This window comes from Sprattus sprattus (assembly GCF_963457725.1).
Source record: "Sprattus sprattus genome assembly, chromosome: 3".
NCBI lineage: Eukaryota > Metazoa > Chordata > Actinopteri > Clupeiformes > Clupeidae > Sprattus > Sprattus sprattus.
This window is the reverse complement of record NC_137922.1, coordinates 53,932,869-53,952,474: the sequence shown is the minus strand read 5'-3', so window position 1 is coordinate 53,952,474 and position 19,606 is coordinate 53,932,869. Positions and strand designations below refer to the sequence as shown.

Sequence of the window (19,606 nt, the reverse complement as noted above, 5' to 3'; positions counted from 1 at the left end):
CAAATCAGTTGGTATCTCAGCATCATATCTGGACATGTATGAGACACATCGGACTCTTTCAAACACTTTACAACAAACCACCATCAAAGAGGACAACTCAGACTAAATATTTAGACGACATATGGTTCTGGCCCAAAAGAGCACAATGGGACCTTTTGAGCACCATGGTGCCCGCGCTTAATCATCGACCGATGTCAAATAGTTTTTTTATAGTGCATGCATGGGGTCATTGTTATAACACTTGAAACAGTTTGGTCTGCACTGGATTTGAAATAGTGCAGAGAGTTTCTCAGATCATTAGGGTTTGTGGGCTGGTATGTGTTGCTGGCTGGTGTTAGAGTGTGAATATCTGTGGGAGCTTTTTTTGTTCCCCCCACCCCCCCCCCCCCCCCCCCCTCCACTCTTGACCCATGAGAGATGAGCCAGACATTGAGAGGTTCACTTGTCCGTTCCTGTTGAGGATCATTTTGACATGAAGCCTGCAGGTCTGGTTGGCTTCCGGGCCGAGGGATTACGTCGTGACAAATGGTGTCCACCATAACATTAATTCTGTGGAAATCCAGAGTTGTCACGGAGGCTTGGTGGGTGGAGGGCTATGGCAATCAGCCCTGCCTCTGCCTGGTATGCCTTGCCCATCATGGCAGATAAATAAGTCACAAATCTAATAATAATTTTAGGGGTGCTTTTTTATCTTGATTATCTTGATGTGCTGACTCACACTCCTTGGCATTTCATCAACTGTCAACATTTTTCATGTAGGATCAAAGTGTGAACGTTTTCTGGATTGGCACACTTCGGCCGACGGTATAATTCTATTTACATTTTATCATGTCCTCGATCATTTCAATCGCGCGTTCTATATTTGTACAAGCACGACCTGCACTTTGAAGCTTTACTATCGATTTCCAGGATTAGATCAAAGAGTCTGTGCGCCCCAACATAGCACTCTTAAATTGGGTGCCACAACAGTGTTCGGGTTGTTACAGGCAGCTAATTTGTTACGTATCATCAGGTTACAGCTGCTATCTTGCACGACATCTGCACACCAAAAATAAATCCTCGTCCCTAAAACCAGACTGTGAAACCATCGAGTTTCTAAATGCAGTGACCGTACTGCAGCTATAGAGGTTCAGCACCCTGAGCCCAGATAAGTGTGGCAGGAACACGGTGCCATGAAGTATAAATATCTTGGGTACGATTCGGGCCGGCTGCATTGTATCCCCGGGCTATGTCGAAACATGTTGCTGGCTCTCTTGGCAGGGGTCTCGTACTGGCTCCCTTTTCCAAAGCGGACCTCTCTCACTTTCTGGATTTCACAGCAATCAGAATTGAGAGGTTCCTGAGGAATGTAACAAAGTGATGCAGGAGAAGTAGAAAAAAAAGCCTAACTATTCGTTCTTCTGTTTCCCTTCACAAAAACACATAGTTCATTCCAGCTTTTCATCATCCCCCTTTAGCGTCCAAATCTATGATGTTGGCTATAAAGTGAAAACATAACTTCAAGGATTCGAACATGGACAGAACTCTGGAGTACAGTTCAAAACAGCGTTAAAAAAGAAACGTAATGAAAACAACACAAGCCACACATATTGCCACAGTCACAGAGGGATGTAGAAATTCCTCATTAAAAGCATTAATTTGGTGATAACTCAAACATGTCAAGTGTGTCTCTAGCAAAAAAAAAGGAACAAGAAGGGATGTGGAGCCGGCCATTCTGGATGACTGGAGTGTAACATGATGACTTGGCTCGGAATGAAACTTGCTCTGGAAAAAAAAGAGAAAATCCTGAAAGAGAGAGAGAGAGAGAAAAAAATGAAAACCCAACAAACACATACTCTGGCATTCTCTCCGTGCCTCAGTAATGTCTTTATATGGCAATGTCAAACACACACACACACACACACACACACATACACACACACACACACACACACACACACACACACACACACACACACACACACACACACACACACACACACACATACACACACACACACACACACACACATACACACACACACACACACACACACACACACACACACACACACACACACACACACACACACACACACACATACACACACACACACACACACACACATACACACACACACACACACACACATACACACACACACACACACACTGTATTATTGTCTTTATATGGCAATGTCAAATGCCTGAACCCAGGACATCAAGGAGGAGAGCAATCATGGCAATGGGAGTCCTGACAGGATTTTAGAATGTTATCCATGTCTGTAGATGCAGTTATGGGTCCTAACCTTCTCTGAACTATCATCGATAAGCAAACAAGTACAACTCTGCTACTTTTTTGTTTACTATGATCATCTGGGACACCAGACACGTTGACTTAGGCCACTTATCTCTGATGATTTCCATGTAACATCCTACCTGGCAAGTGGAGTCCCCTGGAAGTGGCCTAATTGTGATGATCTTGTTATCGGAATTGCACGGCATATTTGCCTTGGCCCGCTCGTGATCCTCACGCTGTGCTCGATCAGCAAGCGTGTCAGGAAGGAGCAACTGCCATGAATAACAGTCCTGGTGACCAAAGGGTCACGTTAATTACATGACAAAGAAAGAAATAAAAAGGAAACGATTGATTTATAGATTTTTACTAGAGAGAGTCGCTGGGAGAGGAGACAACACAATGTCCCACAACATTAATAATTTACGGCGGGGCATGCAGAGACGTCAGGTTGCCGTGGAAACCGGCAGAGTTTGCGCCAAGACCTTTGCCAGAAGGACGTCCAAGTTTTGGCCGTGCTTCACATGCTGGCCAGAACCGCAGAGTACACAGCGGCACAACTGCTGTAATTTGTGTGTCGTCTTTCCTCGTTCCAGACGCGGAGACAGCAGAGTGGACTTGGAGTGCACTGTAGTACTTTACGTTCAAGAAATGTGTAACCTGATGCGCGCCCCCCCCCCCTCCCGAAAAAAAGTATTTTGTTCCCTCTGTAGCTGTTGTTTGTGTGTACACTTTGGGAAATGTGGGGGAAATTAGAGTAAATTCCGTATTTATTTTACTAACTGTAGACTCACAAGAGACTCTCATCAAACCTCTTTTTAACGGTTCTTCATTTGACCTACAATCATTAACATTTGCCTGACATAAACCATCATCTCTGGGTATTATGTTAAGGATAAGACGGCACTAAAGTGTGTTGTTGGCCAAGCTTATACATATTTGAGATAAACTTTCCTTTATATAGGCCTTTTCATGTGTCATCTGCAGTTACTCAGCTGCAAAACTGTCATAAACAAATTAAACGTTTGAAAAAGGCTTTGACCTGAAAAACCTACTCTCTGCAAAAGCACAACCACAAAGGACTTTAGTCTTGAACAAATTCAAAACCCATTCATAACAGTAGTGGACCACCGGTTAAGGCCGAAAAAAATCACTCTACTGTTCTGTTCCACACTGTTCGTTCGGCAGTCAGACGTTCCAAAGCATGTCAAAGGAGTTCCACGGTGAAAATGAAAAAAAAAAAAACTAAATGGGGCCAAGAAAACACCAAACCTCAGGAAGCACAACACTGGACGACCACTTATCACCCGTTTGAAGGGGAGCAACAGTAACCGTCCTTGTTATCAAAGCAAGTGAGCCTGTGGAGATGGAGCCCATTTGAAGAGTACTGTGCAGCACCGGTTTTTAATTTCATGCTCGTTAATCCATTGTTGTACGTTGCATTGTAGCAGGATGTAATCACTTCCTTTCTTGGTCCTGGCACACGGGAACCGAGATTACATAGTTTGAGGGCTATGTGTAGCAGGATTTGGGAGCAGACACTAGATCTCTCTCTTTCTTTCCCTCTCTCTCTCTCTCTCTCTCTCTCTCACACACACACAGCAGATCTTGCTCTTTCTCTCTGTCTATCTCTCTCTCTCTCTCCCCCTCTCTTTGAGTACAGCCCCAGTCCCCCCTACCCCATACTCTTCTCCCTAGAAGGCCCAGAAAGCATGTGAAAGTGGAGGAGGTCAAGCAGCCCACTCTGATTAATTGGCCATCAAAGCTGCGTCCAGGACTGATGACCTCACTGCACACTGTATGAGGCTAAAGTGTGGAGGGGGTTCGGGGGGGGGGGAGCAGTGAGAGCCTGGAGCAGCCGGCCCCCTAACTCTCACCAGATGTTGCCGAGAGAAAGGGGGCCGCCGCCGCCGCCGCTGCTCCCTCACACACATGTTACATCGAGGACGTTCGGTTCTTTTCAAGGTTCGGTGGACCAGCGCGGGTTAGTGTTTTACAGCCACTTCGCTTCCCCCCCCCCCCCCAACTTCAGCTTCAGCCTCACCTCCTCCACCAGCATCACTGACCCCATTTCCTTCACTCCAGCATTCCTCGACATACAGCGTACAGTAACTCAACAAACCCCCACAAGACAAACCTGGAGCTAGTTTGTTGTTGAACAAATGGCCAGAGATAAAAAAAAAAAAAAAAGCTTTCAGACGCAGGTATTGGTGTGGATAGCTCTTACCTTCAAGTTGAAACTCAGTCCAGCCCTGAATATGACTGTTTACGCATAGTCACCGTGGGCAGTGCCAGCCAGTGACTCAGCTGGTGGAGACTAGAGGAGCTTTAGGATAACTATCAGGTGTTGTTCTGTGCATGGTCCAGAAAGCATCCATGTGAAGGAGAGAGAGTGTATGCTACTATACTCTCTGTTCCTTCTCCTGGATGTATTGATGAAGGAATGAGAACGTTTTTTGGCATACCTTGAGGTATGTGAAAGGCTAGATTGCAACAGACAAAAAAAAGCACACATCCACATACAGTACATACATAAATCTCTGTCACACACACACACACACACACACACACACATATACACACACACACACACACACACACACACACACACACACACACACACACACACACACACACACATACACACACACACACACACACACACACACACACACACACACACACACACACACATACACACACACACACACACACACACAGACAGACACAGACACAGACACAGACACAGACACAGACACAGACACACACACACACACACACACACACACACACACACACACACACACACACACACACAGACACACAGACACACACACACACACACACACACAAACACACACACACACACACACACACACACACACACACACACACACACACAGACACACACACACACACACACACACACACACAGACACAGGGGCCCCTCAGAGGGAGTTTGCCATCTTAGCCACAGAGTTGACAAGGATCATGATAATATCAGTGACCCTCAGAGACAGTGTGCTGCACAAGCCTGTTCCCACACACCGCCTGCCTCTGCTTTCCTCATTGAATAACGTCAATATGTTCTAGTGTCTGTCAAGCACTGTCAGGAGAGTGAGACAGAAAACCTGGCTGATTCTTAACTGTGATGACCTAACTTGACGGATGAGACAAAACTGCTAGCAGGACTGCCTCATAGCTATCATGGTTAAGTTCACATTTTTGGAGGTTGTTCATCGTACGCTGCCCAAGTCCGCTGTACAAATGTATTGTTATTCACATTCAGCACAGGTCCTTCTGTAATATGTTCAACCGTGGATCAGAGGTCAGACAGTTACACAACAGAACCCAATCTTTTGGACGTTTAGGAAGTGGTTTGTTCTGAGTAAGTGACGCCGCAGGGCAAGCTGCAGCAGGACTCTGGAGTTCTCCTCCACGCGTCTTGTCCCCTGCACATCCCTGGGATGTTTTTCCTGTAAGCTCACAGAGAGGGGAAGGGCCCTGCGCTCGTAAATTGTCCCCACGTTGACAAACGAGACTCCGGGCCCCTCATGGGGTAGAGTGCACCTACAGTCCCGCCACACCTGGACTTGAAGGGCTCGTCTATCTAATCTATCACTCATACGATTAGCACAGTATGCACACACACGCATTCTTGTTCTCAACACGAGGGGAAGATAAGATGAGAGGTGCACACACATCTGTGTTGGAAACTGAAATATATGTTACTTCATTTGCTTTTACAGTTTTTAAAAACTCAAGGAGGTAGAATTTATACGAAAAGTATATTATATCAGACTAGGCTGACTGCTGCTGTCTACAATGCTTCAGTCACACTGTATTGAATTTCAACTGGCTTCTCCCAAGTGAAAGGCCGTGCGAGTGACGAGGGGGTTAAACGAGAGAGAAGTGGTGAGAATCTCTGTGCTTCTAGCGGGCCGTCGACGAGCGGATGAGCACATCTGAAACGCGCCGTTTCGCTCCGAAGCCCCGCCACAGGATCTCGGGCTCAGTTTATGAATCACACAGCCGTGACACATTCACCAACTTCCTCTGAACATACACACAACATGGATGCCTAGCAGGCTGCAGCACAGAGGTGGTCAGTGTCAGATGCGTCAATGCATTTCTCTGGCATTTTTGCTTTTCTTGAAAGCATTGGGGACAAGCATTGTCTCAGGGCTCTTGTTTCTTAAATGAATTACCTTTTCAATATAATCCTTCGGCAAATTATAATAATAATAATACTTAAGACTTAACACTAAAAGGTCTATATCCCTCGTCCGGGATATTTTTTTTTTTTTAGTTTTCGTCTTAGAGACATAAAAAGAACAACCACGGAAACATTGAATCCTGTTCTAATATTTTTGCTGAGGTCTTCTAGAATAGAATCATATATTCCATTTGTGCATCAATGTTTTTAGTTAAGCAAAATGTACAAAAACATCAAGGCATGTCAGTAAACTTAGAAAAGTCTAAAAGGCCTTGGACCTTAGAGTGTTAAGACGTAATCTTATATGCAGAGGACAACCTATACATGCAACTACAGTAGTATATCCACATGTTATGCTATTGTACATTTACAGAATAGAACTGTCTGCTGTTCAGTTGTATTGGCAGTGTACAACAGTCTTCTCTGACTCATTTCTGGAGAACTTGTCCTTGTTGTTGCCACAGACTCCTTGGTTAATGTTAAAAATATCTTGTGGGTTTCTCCGGAGTGATTCACATTCACTGGTCCCTTTGATGAGATTTATCTCACTCCAACAGCCGTGCAAACGAAAAAAAGATGGGGCTCTGAAACGTATCCAGGTCTTAACCCTCAAAACACACAAACTCTCTCTCTCTCTCTCTCTCTCTCTCCCTCTCCTCCTCTTCATCTCTGTCACTCTGCTATGCCATCAGCCACGCCGTGATAGGAAAAAATGAGCCACTTCCTGATAGTGACCTAACGTGCGGGGCGTGTGCCAACCGCCGGTTCTTCTCTGCCAGATAGTGACAGAGTTGTCCCACTTCTCTCTGCACCCTGAAACCAATCAAACACAGTAGGCAGGGAAAGAAATGATAACAGTGCAACTTTGGTCACAACGTGCTCCGTCAAAAACGTGCTTTAATGAGTTATTCATGGTCTCAGGGACTCTCCAGTGGTTTAATTATTGCAAAACCTGCAGTGACATTGTCACATATTGTCGAAGATATCTGGTTCTATTCATCAATATGTCAAAACTGAATAAGTAAAATAACGATAACAAGTACAAAGCAAATTGCAATGTAGCCTATTTGTCTCATGTTGCTAAAATGTAGTCAATGTTTCTTTTATGAAATGTTTTTCTGCAAATTGATACTACAGGATAAACTGATACTACAGTGGAATATATCTGGGAAGGTATGCATAATACATACAATCCACATTGTCTCAGTTATTACTAAAATCAACAGCACAGTATAATGTAGTACTTTATAGTATGGGGATTTTGAATGCTTTACAATTATTGCATCACTTGGCACCTGAATGAGAATATGACAAAAGATATGAAGCCATTACATCACATGTTAAGGCAATTTTCTCCATAAAACTGTGGCGACTTCTCGGTCTCGGTTGCCAATGTGTTGCAGTAAGATCCCGGGTCCCATCAGCACGCTGTGTAATGAGATGACATATCTCTGACAGAATGCTGCGATTAGCCACCAAAGCCTCAGAGCACACACTTGCATACGTGACAGCATGCATTCCCCAACTCTCCAACGATTTCTTTTTTAATTTTTCCCCCCTTTTTCTCTTAATGGGGAAATGCCTTATAAGGAGTACCCTGGGATCTAAAAGCAATCTGTCCTGCCTATCAGACTGCATGGCGACTCCATGAGGAAGATGGTGGTGAGCAGGGATGGAGGGAACTGTGACCCCGGCCACTAGCCCTAGTATTACGGGCAGTGTTCACAGCATGGGTGAGAGAGTGGGTGAGAGTGGGAGAGAGTGAGTGAAAGAGCATGGGTGAGAGAGTGGGTGAGAGAGTGGGTGAGACAGTGGGTGAGACAATGGGTGAGAGAGTGGGTGAGAGAGCATGGGTGAGAGAGTGGGTGAGAGACTGGGTGAGAGAGTGGGTGAGAGAGTGGGTGAGAGAGTGGGTGAGAGTGGGTGAGAGAGTGGGTGAGAGTGGGTGAGAGAGTGGGTGAGAGAGTGGGTGAGAGAGTGGGTGAGACAGTGGGTGAGAGAGTGGGTGAGAGAGTGGGTGAGACAGTGGGTGAGACAGTGGGTGAGAGAGTGGGTGAGAGAGTGGGTGAGAGAGTGGGTGAGACAGTGGGTGAGAGAGAGGGTGAGAGACTGGGTGAGAGAGAGGGTGAGAGAGTGGGTGAGAGAGTGGGTGAGAGAGAGGGTGAGAGAGTGGGTGAGAGAGTGGGTGAGAGAGTGGGTGAGAGAGTGGGTGAGACAGTGGGTGAGAGAGTGGGTGAGACAGTGGGTGAGACAGTGGGTGAGAGAGTGGGTGAGAGAGTGGGTGAGAGAGCATGTGAGAGAGTGGGTGAGAGAGTATTGGTGAGACAGACACAGAGAGACAGAGACAGACTGAGGGGGGGAGACTGTAGCCTTGTTGTCTAAGCTGCACTAGCCCTGTTGGCATGATGTGTCACAGTTGCTCAGTCTGTTTATACACTCTAACGATCACCGCAGTTTCTCCGGGAATCCCTCGGCTTTACATGCTGGTGCGCCTCGGAACATTCGGCCCAACTAATAAGCATCTACACTACGTCCTGCGTTGATGAATATGGAATCCTTGCGTGCAAGCTTCACTATGTCCTGCAGTTGTCAGGCTGTAATTTTGCTTAAAAGCTACTTTATTTTTTTCTGACTAAGTGGAGGTCAATGCGGTCGACCTTCTACGATCATTTTTTTTTCTTCAGTTTTGCTAGTTTAACTATGAAAAAAAAAAAAAAGACAAGTATGTACTGTTAAGCGGTTTGTGCCGGGCCAAACCCACAGTCATAGCGTAGAAGCATGGGAGGAAAAATATGGTTGAAACTGTAGTGTGGTAGTGTGGGAGAGGAGCTGCTGCAGGAACCCTAAACAAGCTGTGATGAACAAACTGGGCTGCTGTCTGAGACGCAATCCAAAACACTGCACCAGCAATAGGTGGGGCCTGAGAAACTGGATTAGCTTAGCGTGGTTCCCAATATGTCAGAGGGGAAAATAGCCATTGCACAATAGTCAGTCAGTGTTTTGATGCAGGTTTTTTTTATTGCTTCTTCTGGCAAAAGTGGAGTATTTCCCAGGCAGGCACAGGGCCTAGCACTTGTCAGGCTGACTAGAACTAGTTTGGTGGTGCTTACTCTCATCAGTACTCCTAGCTTACCTACTTAAGCTGATTGTTGTACCTCTCTGGTTAGTCATTTTGTATTTCATTATCTGCTTAATTAAACGATGTAAATGTAAAGACGCTGTGCTCTCAGTCTCCTGGAGGCAGATGGAGGAAATGCTGCTTTGCAGTCTGTGAGGAGCTACAGGAGGTCAGAGAGAAAGATCCTCATGTTTCAGTCGCCAGGATGCTTGTAAACGTTTGGGGCTTTTGGAGAGGACATGTTGGCCAATATAACACAGGCAGACATTAAATCTATAAAGGCTAATAGTAGACTGCAGGCAACCTCCTCTGAACAGGAGAGACTTATTTCCCCTTCTCTCAATTGAGATGAGAACAACTGAGGCCAAGTTTGCCACTACGAGGTGAAACAGATTGAATAGCAACGAGGAACATCCAAAAATGCAAAGAATTACCTGTAGGGGATAGTTTTACCAGCTCACAGAGATTCTCCCATTCACCCCGCACCAAATAGTTGTTGAGTGGGTTCTTTGCTTGAATTATGGCTTGGCCGAACATGGAAAAGGAAATGTAAGCTTTTATTATTTTTATTTTTTCCCCTCTCGCTGTTGTGGTTCTGGTCAGACTGGAAGGAAATGACAGTGTGAACTTGGACGCAATGTCCTTGAGGCTGGCAGCAGCTGCATCTGAATAATGTGACGGGCGAATGTGCTGGCCGCCAAAATCGTGTCAAGATACATGGGTAAGATAGGGTGGGGGAAGGAAATGGCTCAGAGCTGCCAGCTAGCATCACTTATCAGTCCCGAATGCTTGCTCAGGGGCGGTCCCGTGCCAATTGTGCAAACACCAGAGTCGAGTGTGGTGCTCCGTTTCTTGCGCTCTGAGCCAAGGGCGATTGCACGATAAGGAAATAAAGAGATCTTTTGACTTACAGCGCGACATAATCATAAAAATGCATCTTAGCACTGAGTGACAGACAGATTGATAGGCCTGCCAAGTAATATGAGCAGCATCAGACCAACATCCATGTTTGGGATTTTCTGCACTTTAAATGCGAGTTGGCGACGAAGGAAGGTCTAATGGGGTTTGGTGAAAGATGTTTTCCCCAAAAAATGGCTTACTCTGTTCTGGTAGCCATTACCTCCAGAAATAAAATGACCATCCTCCAGGGCTTTTAAACCTTACCGAGTCTTGGGTTCACAACTTTCTCCTTTGTACCATCTAAACTGACTGAGGGCACATAAACTATTAATAGTGCTGTACCATTAAACTATCTATAATTTATTTCACATAAACATTCCCGATGCATTGGCTTCTAGGAGCACTTGCTGCCCATAAGGTGAAAAATATAGAGGCTATTTTCAGTCGAGCATCCCATCAGTACACAAGAGGTTTGTGGCACTCTCTGAGCTTCTGCAAGGCTTCAGTTTAATGAGTGGCATATAAAATTGGAAATGGAGCTTGTAACTTGTGAGAAGTGTTAGGAAAGACTAATTTTGAGGTGGGAACCGTTAATTACAAACATTTATGAGAGAACAGTTCAATTTACTTTTCCCTGACGGAATGCGGCTGACGCAGATACCACAGAGTGGTCAAAAACCGTGCCCTCGTTCTTTTGTTGTTTTTCCCTCCTCAGTGACATGAAAGCAGCTCTTTGAGTAAACATCATTTGAATGATTTTGGTTGTTATCTAACTACGTAAATAAACACTTTCTACCGCATTTTGATGAGACCTGACATGACAGAAAGGGACTAATGGCTAACTAATAGAAAAACACAAGGGCAACTAAAGCCACTGTTCAATACGGACAAGACTGAAGATGAGATGAGATGAGAATGCTCATAAAAAGATGTCAGAGGTAGACACAAAGGTTTGCCCGTGCTGATTTGCGAAACAACGGTGGCGAAAAAAGAAACCAAACTATTTGGCAAGAGGCAGCGGAACAGAGGAGAGCATACTTTCACAAGGACCACCATGCCCTGTTACATCCTTGGCCTTTTTGTGGTATGTTACAAGCAGTGAGAAAGAGCCACAGTCGTATTTTAATTCTCCCCTCCTCCCTTTCGGAGCTTGGCCCACATTGGGATTCTTGAGGTGATTAATGGAATAAAGACTCTCATGCCAAAGTCTAAGGCAATATATACCCTGCGAGTGGTCTGGTTGAAAGTACATCACTGAAAGCATATTCATCGCAGGATATGTAAGTACTACATACTCGTCTCTTCCATGCTCCTCTATCTTATGTTTAGAAAAAGACACGGTGGTGGCACATTTGATGTTTTATATGTTTTACCGTCGGGCCAATTAGACAACTCTTTGAAACATGATCAGAGCTTATCATCTGTCCCCAGATCAGTGGCTGCAGAAAATGTGTTTCAAACATCCACAGAATGAGAAAGCCTACTCAAATGCATGGCTTGTCAGCAAAGCCCTGCAGGCTGGGTGCAAAAGTGCTAAATCAAACAGTTTGTGTTTTTACAAGCCCACCAGGCTTCTTGGAGAACATCACAGAAATGTAATTCAAATCGCATGAAGGAGTCTGGCATGGCATTAGACTAAATCCAGTCATTTTATGAGAGGAATTCTGAGATCTGACCAGCGCTGGGTTGGTTTAAAGAGATATCGTCTATCCTAATGGCTCAATCGACTAATTACAGCGTGCAAGAGACCCTCAGAAGAAAAACAGAACATCACCACATACAGTATAAGAGCTGCACCACCCAGTAAATACAGTCAAAGACTTTACAGTAAAAGCACTTTGCTGCCATCATTAAGAGAAAAATAACTCCTCAGTTAAACTCTCAGGTTTGGGCGTCTTCCCAGAGCACGTTTCTTGTATGCATAATTATTCATGAAGTGCCCAGTTCTTCCAAATATTCTGTGTGTCTACATACACAGGGCTGATTCTTTCAACAGTAACGGTTCAGACGTGCATTATAAGGCAAACTGGCGAACAGATTCTTGTTTCCATGTGCCAAAGCAAAGATTAGGCTTTAATAATTTCCCTAGGGGAGATGAAGACTATTGTTTTTCAGTGTAACACAATTATTATGTGGCATATTTCCTATCACACTAAGTAAAACCCATGGCCTTTCCATCACATAACAGCCCCTATGGCTGTGGAATCTAGAGTGAGTTGCAACATTAACAGACACAGAAACAAGAAAAAAATGTGGTTGTGGAGGACAGAGTAAGATTAGCTCTCACCGCCGGATAATTGGGATGGTGAAACAGAATCTTTTATCTTCTATCCACAATACAGCACTCCTTGCCCCAACTCTCCCTTCTATCTCCCTCAAATAATTTTTAGTCCATCAGTGATAAAGTCCATCATTTCTTCTTCTTTTCTTCTCCAATAAGTACAGAAGGTCAAGGTGCCATGATGGACAGGACTAATGTCTTAGGGGACACAAGAGAGGAGGTCTTCAAGGCACTGAGGTGATTCTCACTGTAATGTCACTGTCTACATTTCATTACTCACAGTTTACTCAAAACAGGCTCTGAAACTAAGTGAGCCATGAACGAGACTCATCGACCTGGAGAAAGCTCAGCACAGTTGGCTCAGTGAGCTGGGAACCATCAGTGTCAGAGTGAAGACAAGTCTCCATTTGACACTGATCCTTTATCAAGGAATGCCTGGCTCTGTGCCCGAAGATGACTCCAAATAATATGAGCAACTTTATGAAATATGAAAGAGTTTATTTCTCAACGCTTTCACCCTCCTTTCTCTTCTCACTTGGCTGCATTAGTAAAATGTTTTCGCCTAACCTCCGGTGACAGGAAAATGACTAAGATGCTTTGGGTTAACCCAGGCAGTGAAGTCATTGCCAGTAATTTGCATTTTATGTATCAAAGTAATGTATGTCACTTTAATAAGGACCAAAAATGTATTCTTGGTAATTGATTCTCTTTTTTGAATTTGATTAAAATAACATATTTCAGTTTAATTACCTGTGAAAAAACTGTAGCTGTCCATCTGTAATCCTTGCCAAAGCTATGAAACACCCTATCAGCCCTTCTGTAAATATCATTGCAATTCACAAAAGTGCCTGCTTCACTCCTGTCGCGTTCTGTACTTTTTTCCCATCAACCTAAATTTAAACATATTTTCTAATGGCCTCCTGAACTGAGAGAGGTGTGGGATAAAAAATTGGCCAGATTGCCTATTATACAAAGCAGCCCGTTTGACAAGCAGAGTACTAATGAGCTGTTACCGTCCAAATGGGTGTGGAGCTATCTGCAGTATTTCACCTCTGATAGCAACGCATGAATCAAATAGAGACACACACACACACGCACGCACGCACGCACGCACACACACACACACACACACACACACACACACACACACACACACACACACACACACACACACACACACACACACACACACACACACACACACACACACACACACACACACACACACACACACACACACACACACACACACACACACACACAAACACACATGCACAATGACAAATGCATTAAATACCTGCATGCACTCATTCACTCACTTCCTATCCCTAAGTGTCTCTCTTTCTCCATTAAAACACAATCAGTCAGTGCCTTGACCTGCATGTTTCTCTGTGCTCCTGGAGGAGTAGAAGATTGCGAGCAGAGGAGCTGAGGAGAGGACTGAGCCTCCCAGTATGTGGTGCTGGAGTTTGGCCAAACGAGAGGAGAGGAATGGGAGACTGGGGTGTTATTAAACCTGGCTGTTCATGGCTCAGTTCATGCCTGTAAGCATGCTGTTTACGCTGCTGTTGTTGTTGTTGTTGTTGTTGCCGTTGTTATTGTCAACATCATTACCTTTGACACCTACTTCACTGTCACTTCACTGTTACTCCTCATCATCTGTGTATTTATGTCTATTCCATGTATTTATTTCAATTCAAATCAATTTGAAGGTCAAAATTGAAGTTGACATCACTGTCGTTTCTTCTTCTCTTAATCCACCTCTTCTTCTCCTTCTTCTTTTTTGACTGGTGTTTGTCAGTCTCTTCTTGATGATTCATGTACCCTTCGCTCGGTCCTACTGATGTAATGCATTACCTGTGTGTGTGTGTGTGTGTGTGTGTGTGTGTGTGTGTGTGTGTGTGTGTATGTGTGTGTGTGTGTGTGTGTCTGTGTGTGTGTGTGTGTGTGTGTGTGTGTGTGTGTGTGTGTGTTTGTGTGTGTGTGTGTGTGCATGGGAATCAACAGTTCACCCTATGAGTTAGGCAAGCGCGCACTTGAGAATTACATTTTTTTTTTTTAAGTGCAAGAAAAACATTGCCCTTACTGAGATCTCTAATTCAATTTAAGTATGGCATGACCTCACTGCAGAAAGTACGTACACTCATATTTATAACAAAGCAGATTATGAGCTCATGTTTCAAGAGGCTATAAATTACCTTCAGTTTTATGATTACCCAAAATAACATGGAAATATCAGATAGGGCGGAGCGACTGCATTGCCCCAGACCAACCAAACTCTTCAGATGCCACAGCATGACGTTAGCATTCAAAAGCAACATCATTCTAATAACCCCCCGCCCCTCCATTTACCCACAATGAAAGGTTAGGCAAAGATGGCCACGCTGTAAGTACTACATAGACATGGCTCTACAAGCATCTTTGTGTCATTATACTTTTACCAGGGAGAATTTCCAGTAAATTCTTATAAACATGTTTTTTTGGCAGTTTTGTTGCGGAAGAACACCTCATATTGAGTGTAACGTCTTTATGTGGCATGACTGATTGATACTCATGCTAGCCAGTGGGGTTAGACTGGCAGGGTAGGCTTTTGCAGTAGTAGTTTCATCCCTCCATATGTTCTTTATGACCCAAATACCAAAACATGTCCATACCATTGGCAGAGTGTTTAACTCTTCCATAAATGTTTTTGGCATTTAATTCAAAGGTTCTCCATGCCTTGGTGACCCACAACATCAGCCTTTTCACTCTCCTTTCTTTCTTTCTCTCTTTCTTTCTTTCTGTCTATGTGTGTATATGGGCCATTCTACCGAATTCGTGTAATATGCAGTCCCTCAACAATAAAAACTATTTACAAAACAATTAGGTATTTAGGCATATATATTTAATTAGAAAATGTTATGGTCTATATAAACCCAATGCATTACATGAGATAGTGATAAGCTAAATATATACAAAATCATCATTTATAGGGTACTTTCTATTGGGAAGTAGCTGTCCCCAACCCTGACATCTAAATTTCAATGCCTTTAAATAACACTTTTCAATTTTTTTAGATTTTTTTCAATGATTTAATTTCAAAGATCTTTATGATTGGGTTGAAACAGAACTTGGAATATTTAGATTTATTGTGGGTTTAATTTTTAAATCAATTTTCTATACTCAAAAAATCATGTCCCTAGTTTTCATGTCACTACCGAAACACAAGAGTTTTAGTCCATTGGCTGAGCCTGTGTTTTAGCCACAACTCTGCATTTTTGACCATGCAGTGACACTGCATCTCTGACCCTCATGGTTGAATGGTAAGTAGCTAAATCCCATAGTTTTTATATAAATGTGTTCCAAAGTCTGAAAATCGACGTGTAACCTTAAGAATTGTCACTACCGAAACGCATGTTTTCTTCAATTAAGTAAACCTTTTGGGGTTTCATGGAAAATCTTATGTTTGTATGTGTGTTCACCTCTTCAAAGATGTGTTTGCATGCCGTGTGCTTGTTAGAATTCTTTATTTATGCTTAAAGTTAGCTAGAATTGTCACTACCGAAACAGTCACTACCGAAACATATGGTAGTGACCAGATGATTTCGGTAGTAACAAAATGAATTGGTAAGTAGTTCAATCCCATAATTTTTAAATAAATGTGTTGTGTGGACTAAAGGGCGGCCCAGAGCACCTTTTGGAAGATTTTGGGAGAGAAATGAACATCCATCCAACAGTGCAGTCACTACCGAAACACTGGATGTCACTACCGAAACAGTGCAGCACTACCGAAACACAGGATGTTTTGTAAAAAATTAAGTATATTGAGTAATCAACTAAAATGTTATGATACTGATTGGATTAATGTATGTTCAATTTCATCAATGAACAACTCTGGAATCAATATGATCAGTATTTAGCATTTTACAAAGAAATATTGCACTTAGATTTTGATGAATTGTATAAATTGAACTTGAAAATTTGGTAAAAAATTCATTTTTATGGATTTCATTGTGAAAACCTTCAAGAAATATTTGTAAAAATACTCTTCAGAGAAGGGAAGGAAACACAATCTGAACAGGTCAATAATAATACTTTTTTACTATAGTAAATGTGATGTTTCGGTAGTGACAATTTTTGGAAGAGGAAAAACATTCCAACACATTCTGAAAATACAATATAAAAATTGACTGTTCTTTTACTAGATAAGTGTACTTTAGATATGGTACAATATACATACGGACAAAGTTTTGGGAATAAAACATAAAAAAAATCCAAATATTTCCGACCTGACTTTGCACCAATTCGGTAGAATGGCCCATATACGTAGATGTGTAAATATATGTATGTCTATATTTATTTATTTTCCTATTCATTTCATTCCTTCTTTCTTTCTCTCTCTCTTTTTTTCGGAGATCAGTTATTAAGACACAGATGCACTCTCCTTGACTGTCTCTATCTCCTGCCCTGACACTGCCTCATGTTCACCTTACAGCCACACAAGCAGGCAAGCAAAGTTATCCAAACAAGAAAAAAAAAAATCAACAGCCCAGAGAGAGAGAGAGAGAGAGAGAGAGAGAGAGAGAGAGAGAGAGAGAGAGAGAGAGAGAGAGAGAGAGATAAAGAGATAGAGACAGATAGGCCCTCACACCACGGTGATGAGCAGATCCACACCATCTGTTCTTTGCTGCTTGTTAAGGTGAGAGCACTATCAGTCCAGACGATGACATTGCTCAAACCTCTGGCGCACAGGCAAAAGTGTGTATGCACGTGCGCGCACGTGCAGTGTGTGTAGGTGTGAGTGTAAATGAGTGTGTGCGAGACTCGGGCCTCGAGAGAAACATATTGCATGCACAAGGAGCCAAGAGACCAATCAAAATGTCCACAGACACACACACACACACACACACACACACACACCAATACACAACACATTCACTCACATGCGCACACACACACACACACACACACACACACACACACACACACACACACACACACACACACACACACACACACACACACACACACACACACACACACACACACACATCGATCACCCACTTTGGAGTGGTACGTGCAGAAAGCACTGCACACATCCTATCAAGGTCCCTGCTGCCGTCCCACTTGCCTAGTTTGTCATGATTACACACCCCACGCTGAGGTGAGGCCAGACTCATATGTGCAGAGAAGAGGTGAAGAGGCGCTGCCAAAAAAGGCCCCAGAGCAAGCAGACACCCAGCCAACGCTCCCCAGCCAGGCCCAGCCCAGCCCAGCACAGGAAACAGAGACAATAGCATGAATCTCTTCCAGCATCCTCCTTCCCCCCCAGCCATCACCACGAACCACTGCAACGCCCCCCACCCTCCCCCCCCCCCCCCCCACCCCAACACCACCGCACCACCCTCCATGAAAAAGAAAAAACCCACCCAGCCCTCCCTTCCGAACTTAAAATGATGTCATCAGACAGCCAACCTCAAGTCAGGCCTAGCCTAAACACCAACCGCAGGACAAATGCAGAGAAATTAAAAAGACAAAATAAGAACAAAAAGACATAGTAGAACGGGGGGGGGGAGTGCAGTCTAGCAAGTGTTGTTTGGCTGCGTGCTGAAATCCCTATCATTTACATTCCTGGGTTTGACAGAAGGGGTGTGTGAGTGTCTTTATCTGCTGTCGCAGGGCGGGGCCCTCGGGTCCTCCATGGTCCACACACTACTAACGCAGCGCATGACTGGATGACAAGCCCAAGCCTTCACCTCTCCCCCTTCACCCCGCCCTCCCGTGCACATATGTCTACCTACACTCCGACTCCGACTGCATCTCCGACACCACGTCTAGCCCCCACCCATGTGCACAATCCCAGACGGTGTAATCATCGAACAAATCAAAGTTTGGCTTCTCCCCCAAGGAGGGTCATTAGCCGGCAAATACTCTGAAATGGCCTCTAGTTCATAACACCACACCTTAAAAAGAAGAGGAAGGATCAGTGAACTGCAGTGTGGGTGGCTCTACGACTGAGGTCATGTCTCTCACTGGAAAGACAAAGCTCATCGTTATGTCTTCCCACCAGTGAGTTATCGCTGTGGGTCCTTATAGAGTCTCCTTCTCCACATGCACACACTGATGCGGATTCGGATGACGTGTGTGAATCTTCACTAATGCCCAAACACAGACAAAGACACACAGATGCGTACACGTTCAGTCATACACGCACTTACACACGCACACACACATAAACGCAGACAAAGACACACAGATGCGTACACGTTCAGTCATACACGCACTTACACACGCACACACACATAAACACAGACAAAGACACACAGATGCGTACACGTTCAGTCATACACGCACTTACACACACGCACACACACATAAACACATACAAATTGACTTCCATAGAATCTACATAACACCGACCACCCACCCATCATCTCCTGTTGAGAGCACCACTTTCTGTGTACACTTCTTAATGACATTGCTCAAGAATTGGGCTTCTCAGAACAAACATTCATCCCAAAAAGCCAGAAAAACTAAATATCCACTCCTATTAATAGAGCATTTCCCTGTAAACAGAGAGAGAGAGAGAGAGAGAGAGAGAGAGAGAGAGAGGGAGGGAGGGAGGGAGGGAGGGAGAAGAGTCCCCTCTCTGTCAGGGCTGTGTGGAAATATTTTTCTGATGATGTTGAGTCACGGGGGACTTATTCACCCTTAATAGGGGGACAGAGCCTGCAGAGTTTTCCAAAAATGCAGTCGCAAAAGAATGAGTGGATTAGGAGCCCATTTCCGCTGACAAAGAGTCATGGGCCAGTGTTTGGAGATGATACAACAGCATGC

General features: G+C 44.1%; 1 protein-coding gene across 2 annotated transcripts in view; it reads left to right on the top strand.

The window, feature by feature from the left end:
- filip1l (filamin A interacting protein 1-like) overlaps positions 1–19,606 on the top strand; it is a 78,684-nt gene that overhangs the window by 29,499 nt on the left and 29,579 nt on the right. The gene's annotated exons all lie outside the window — the stretch shown is intronic.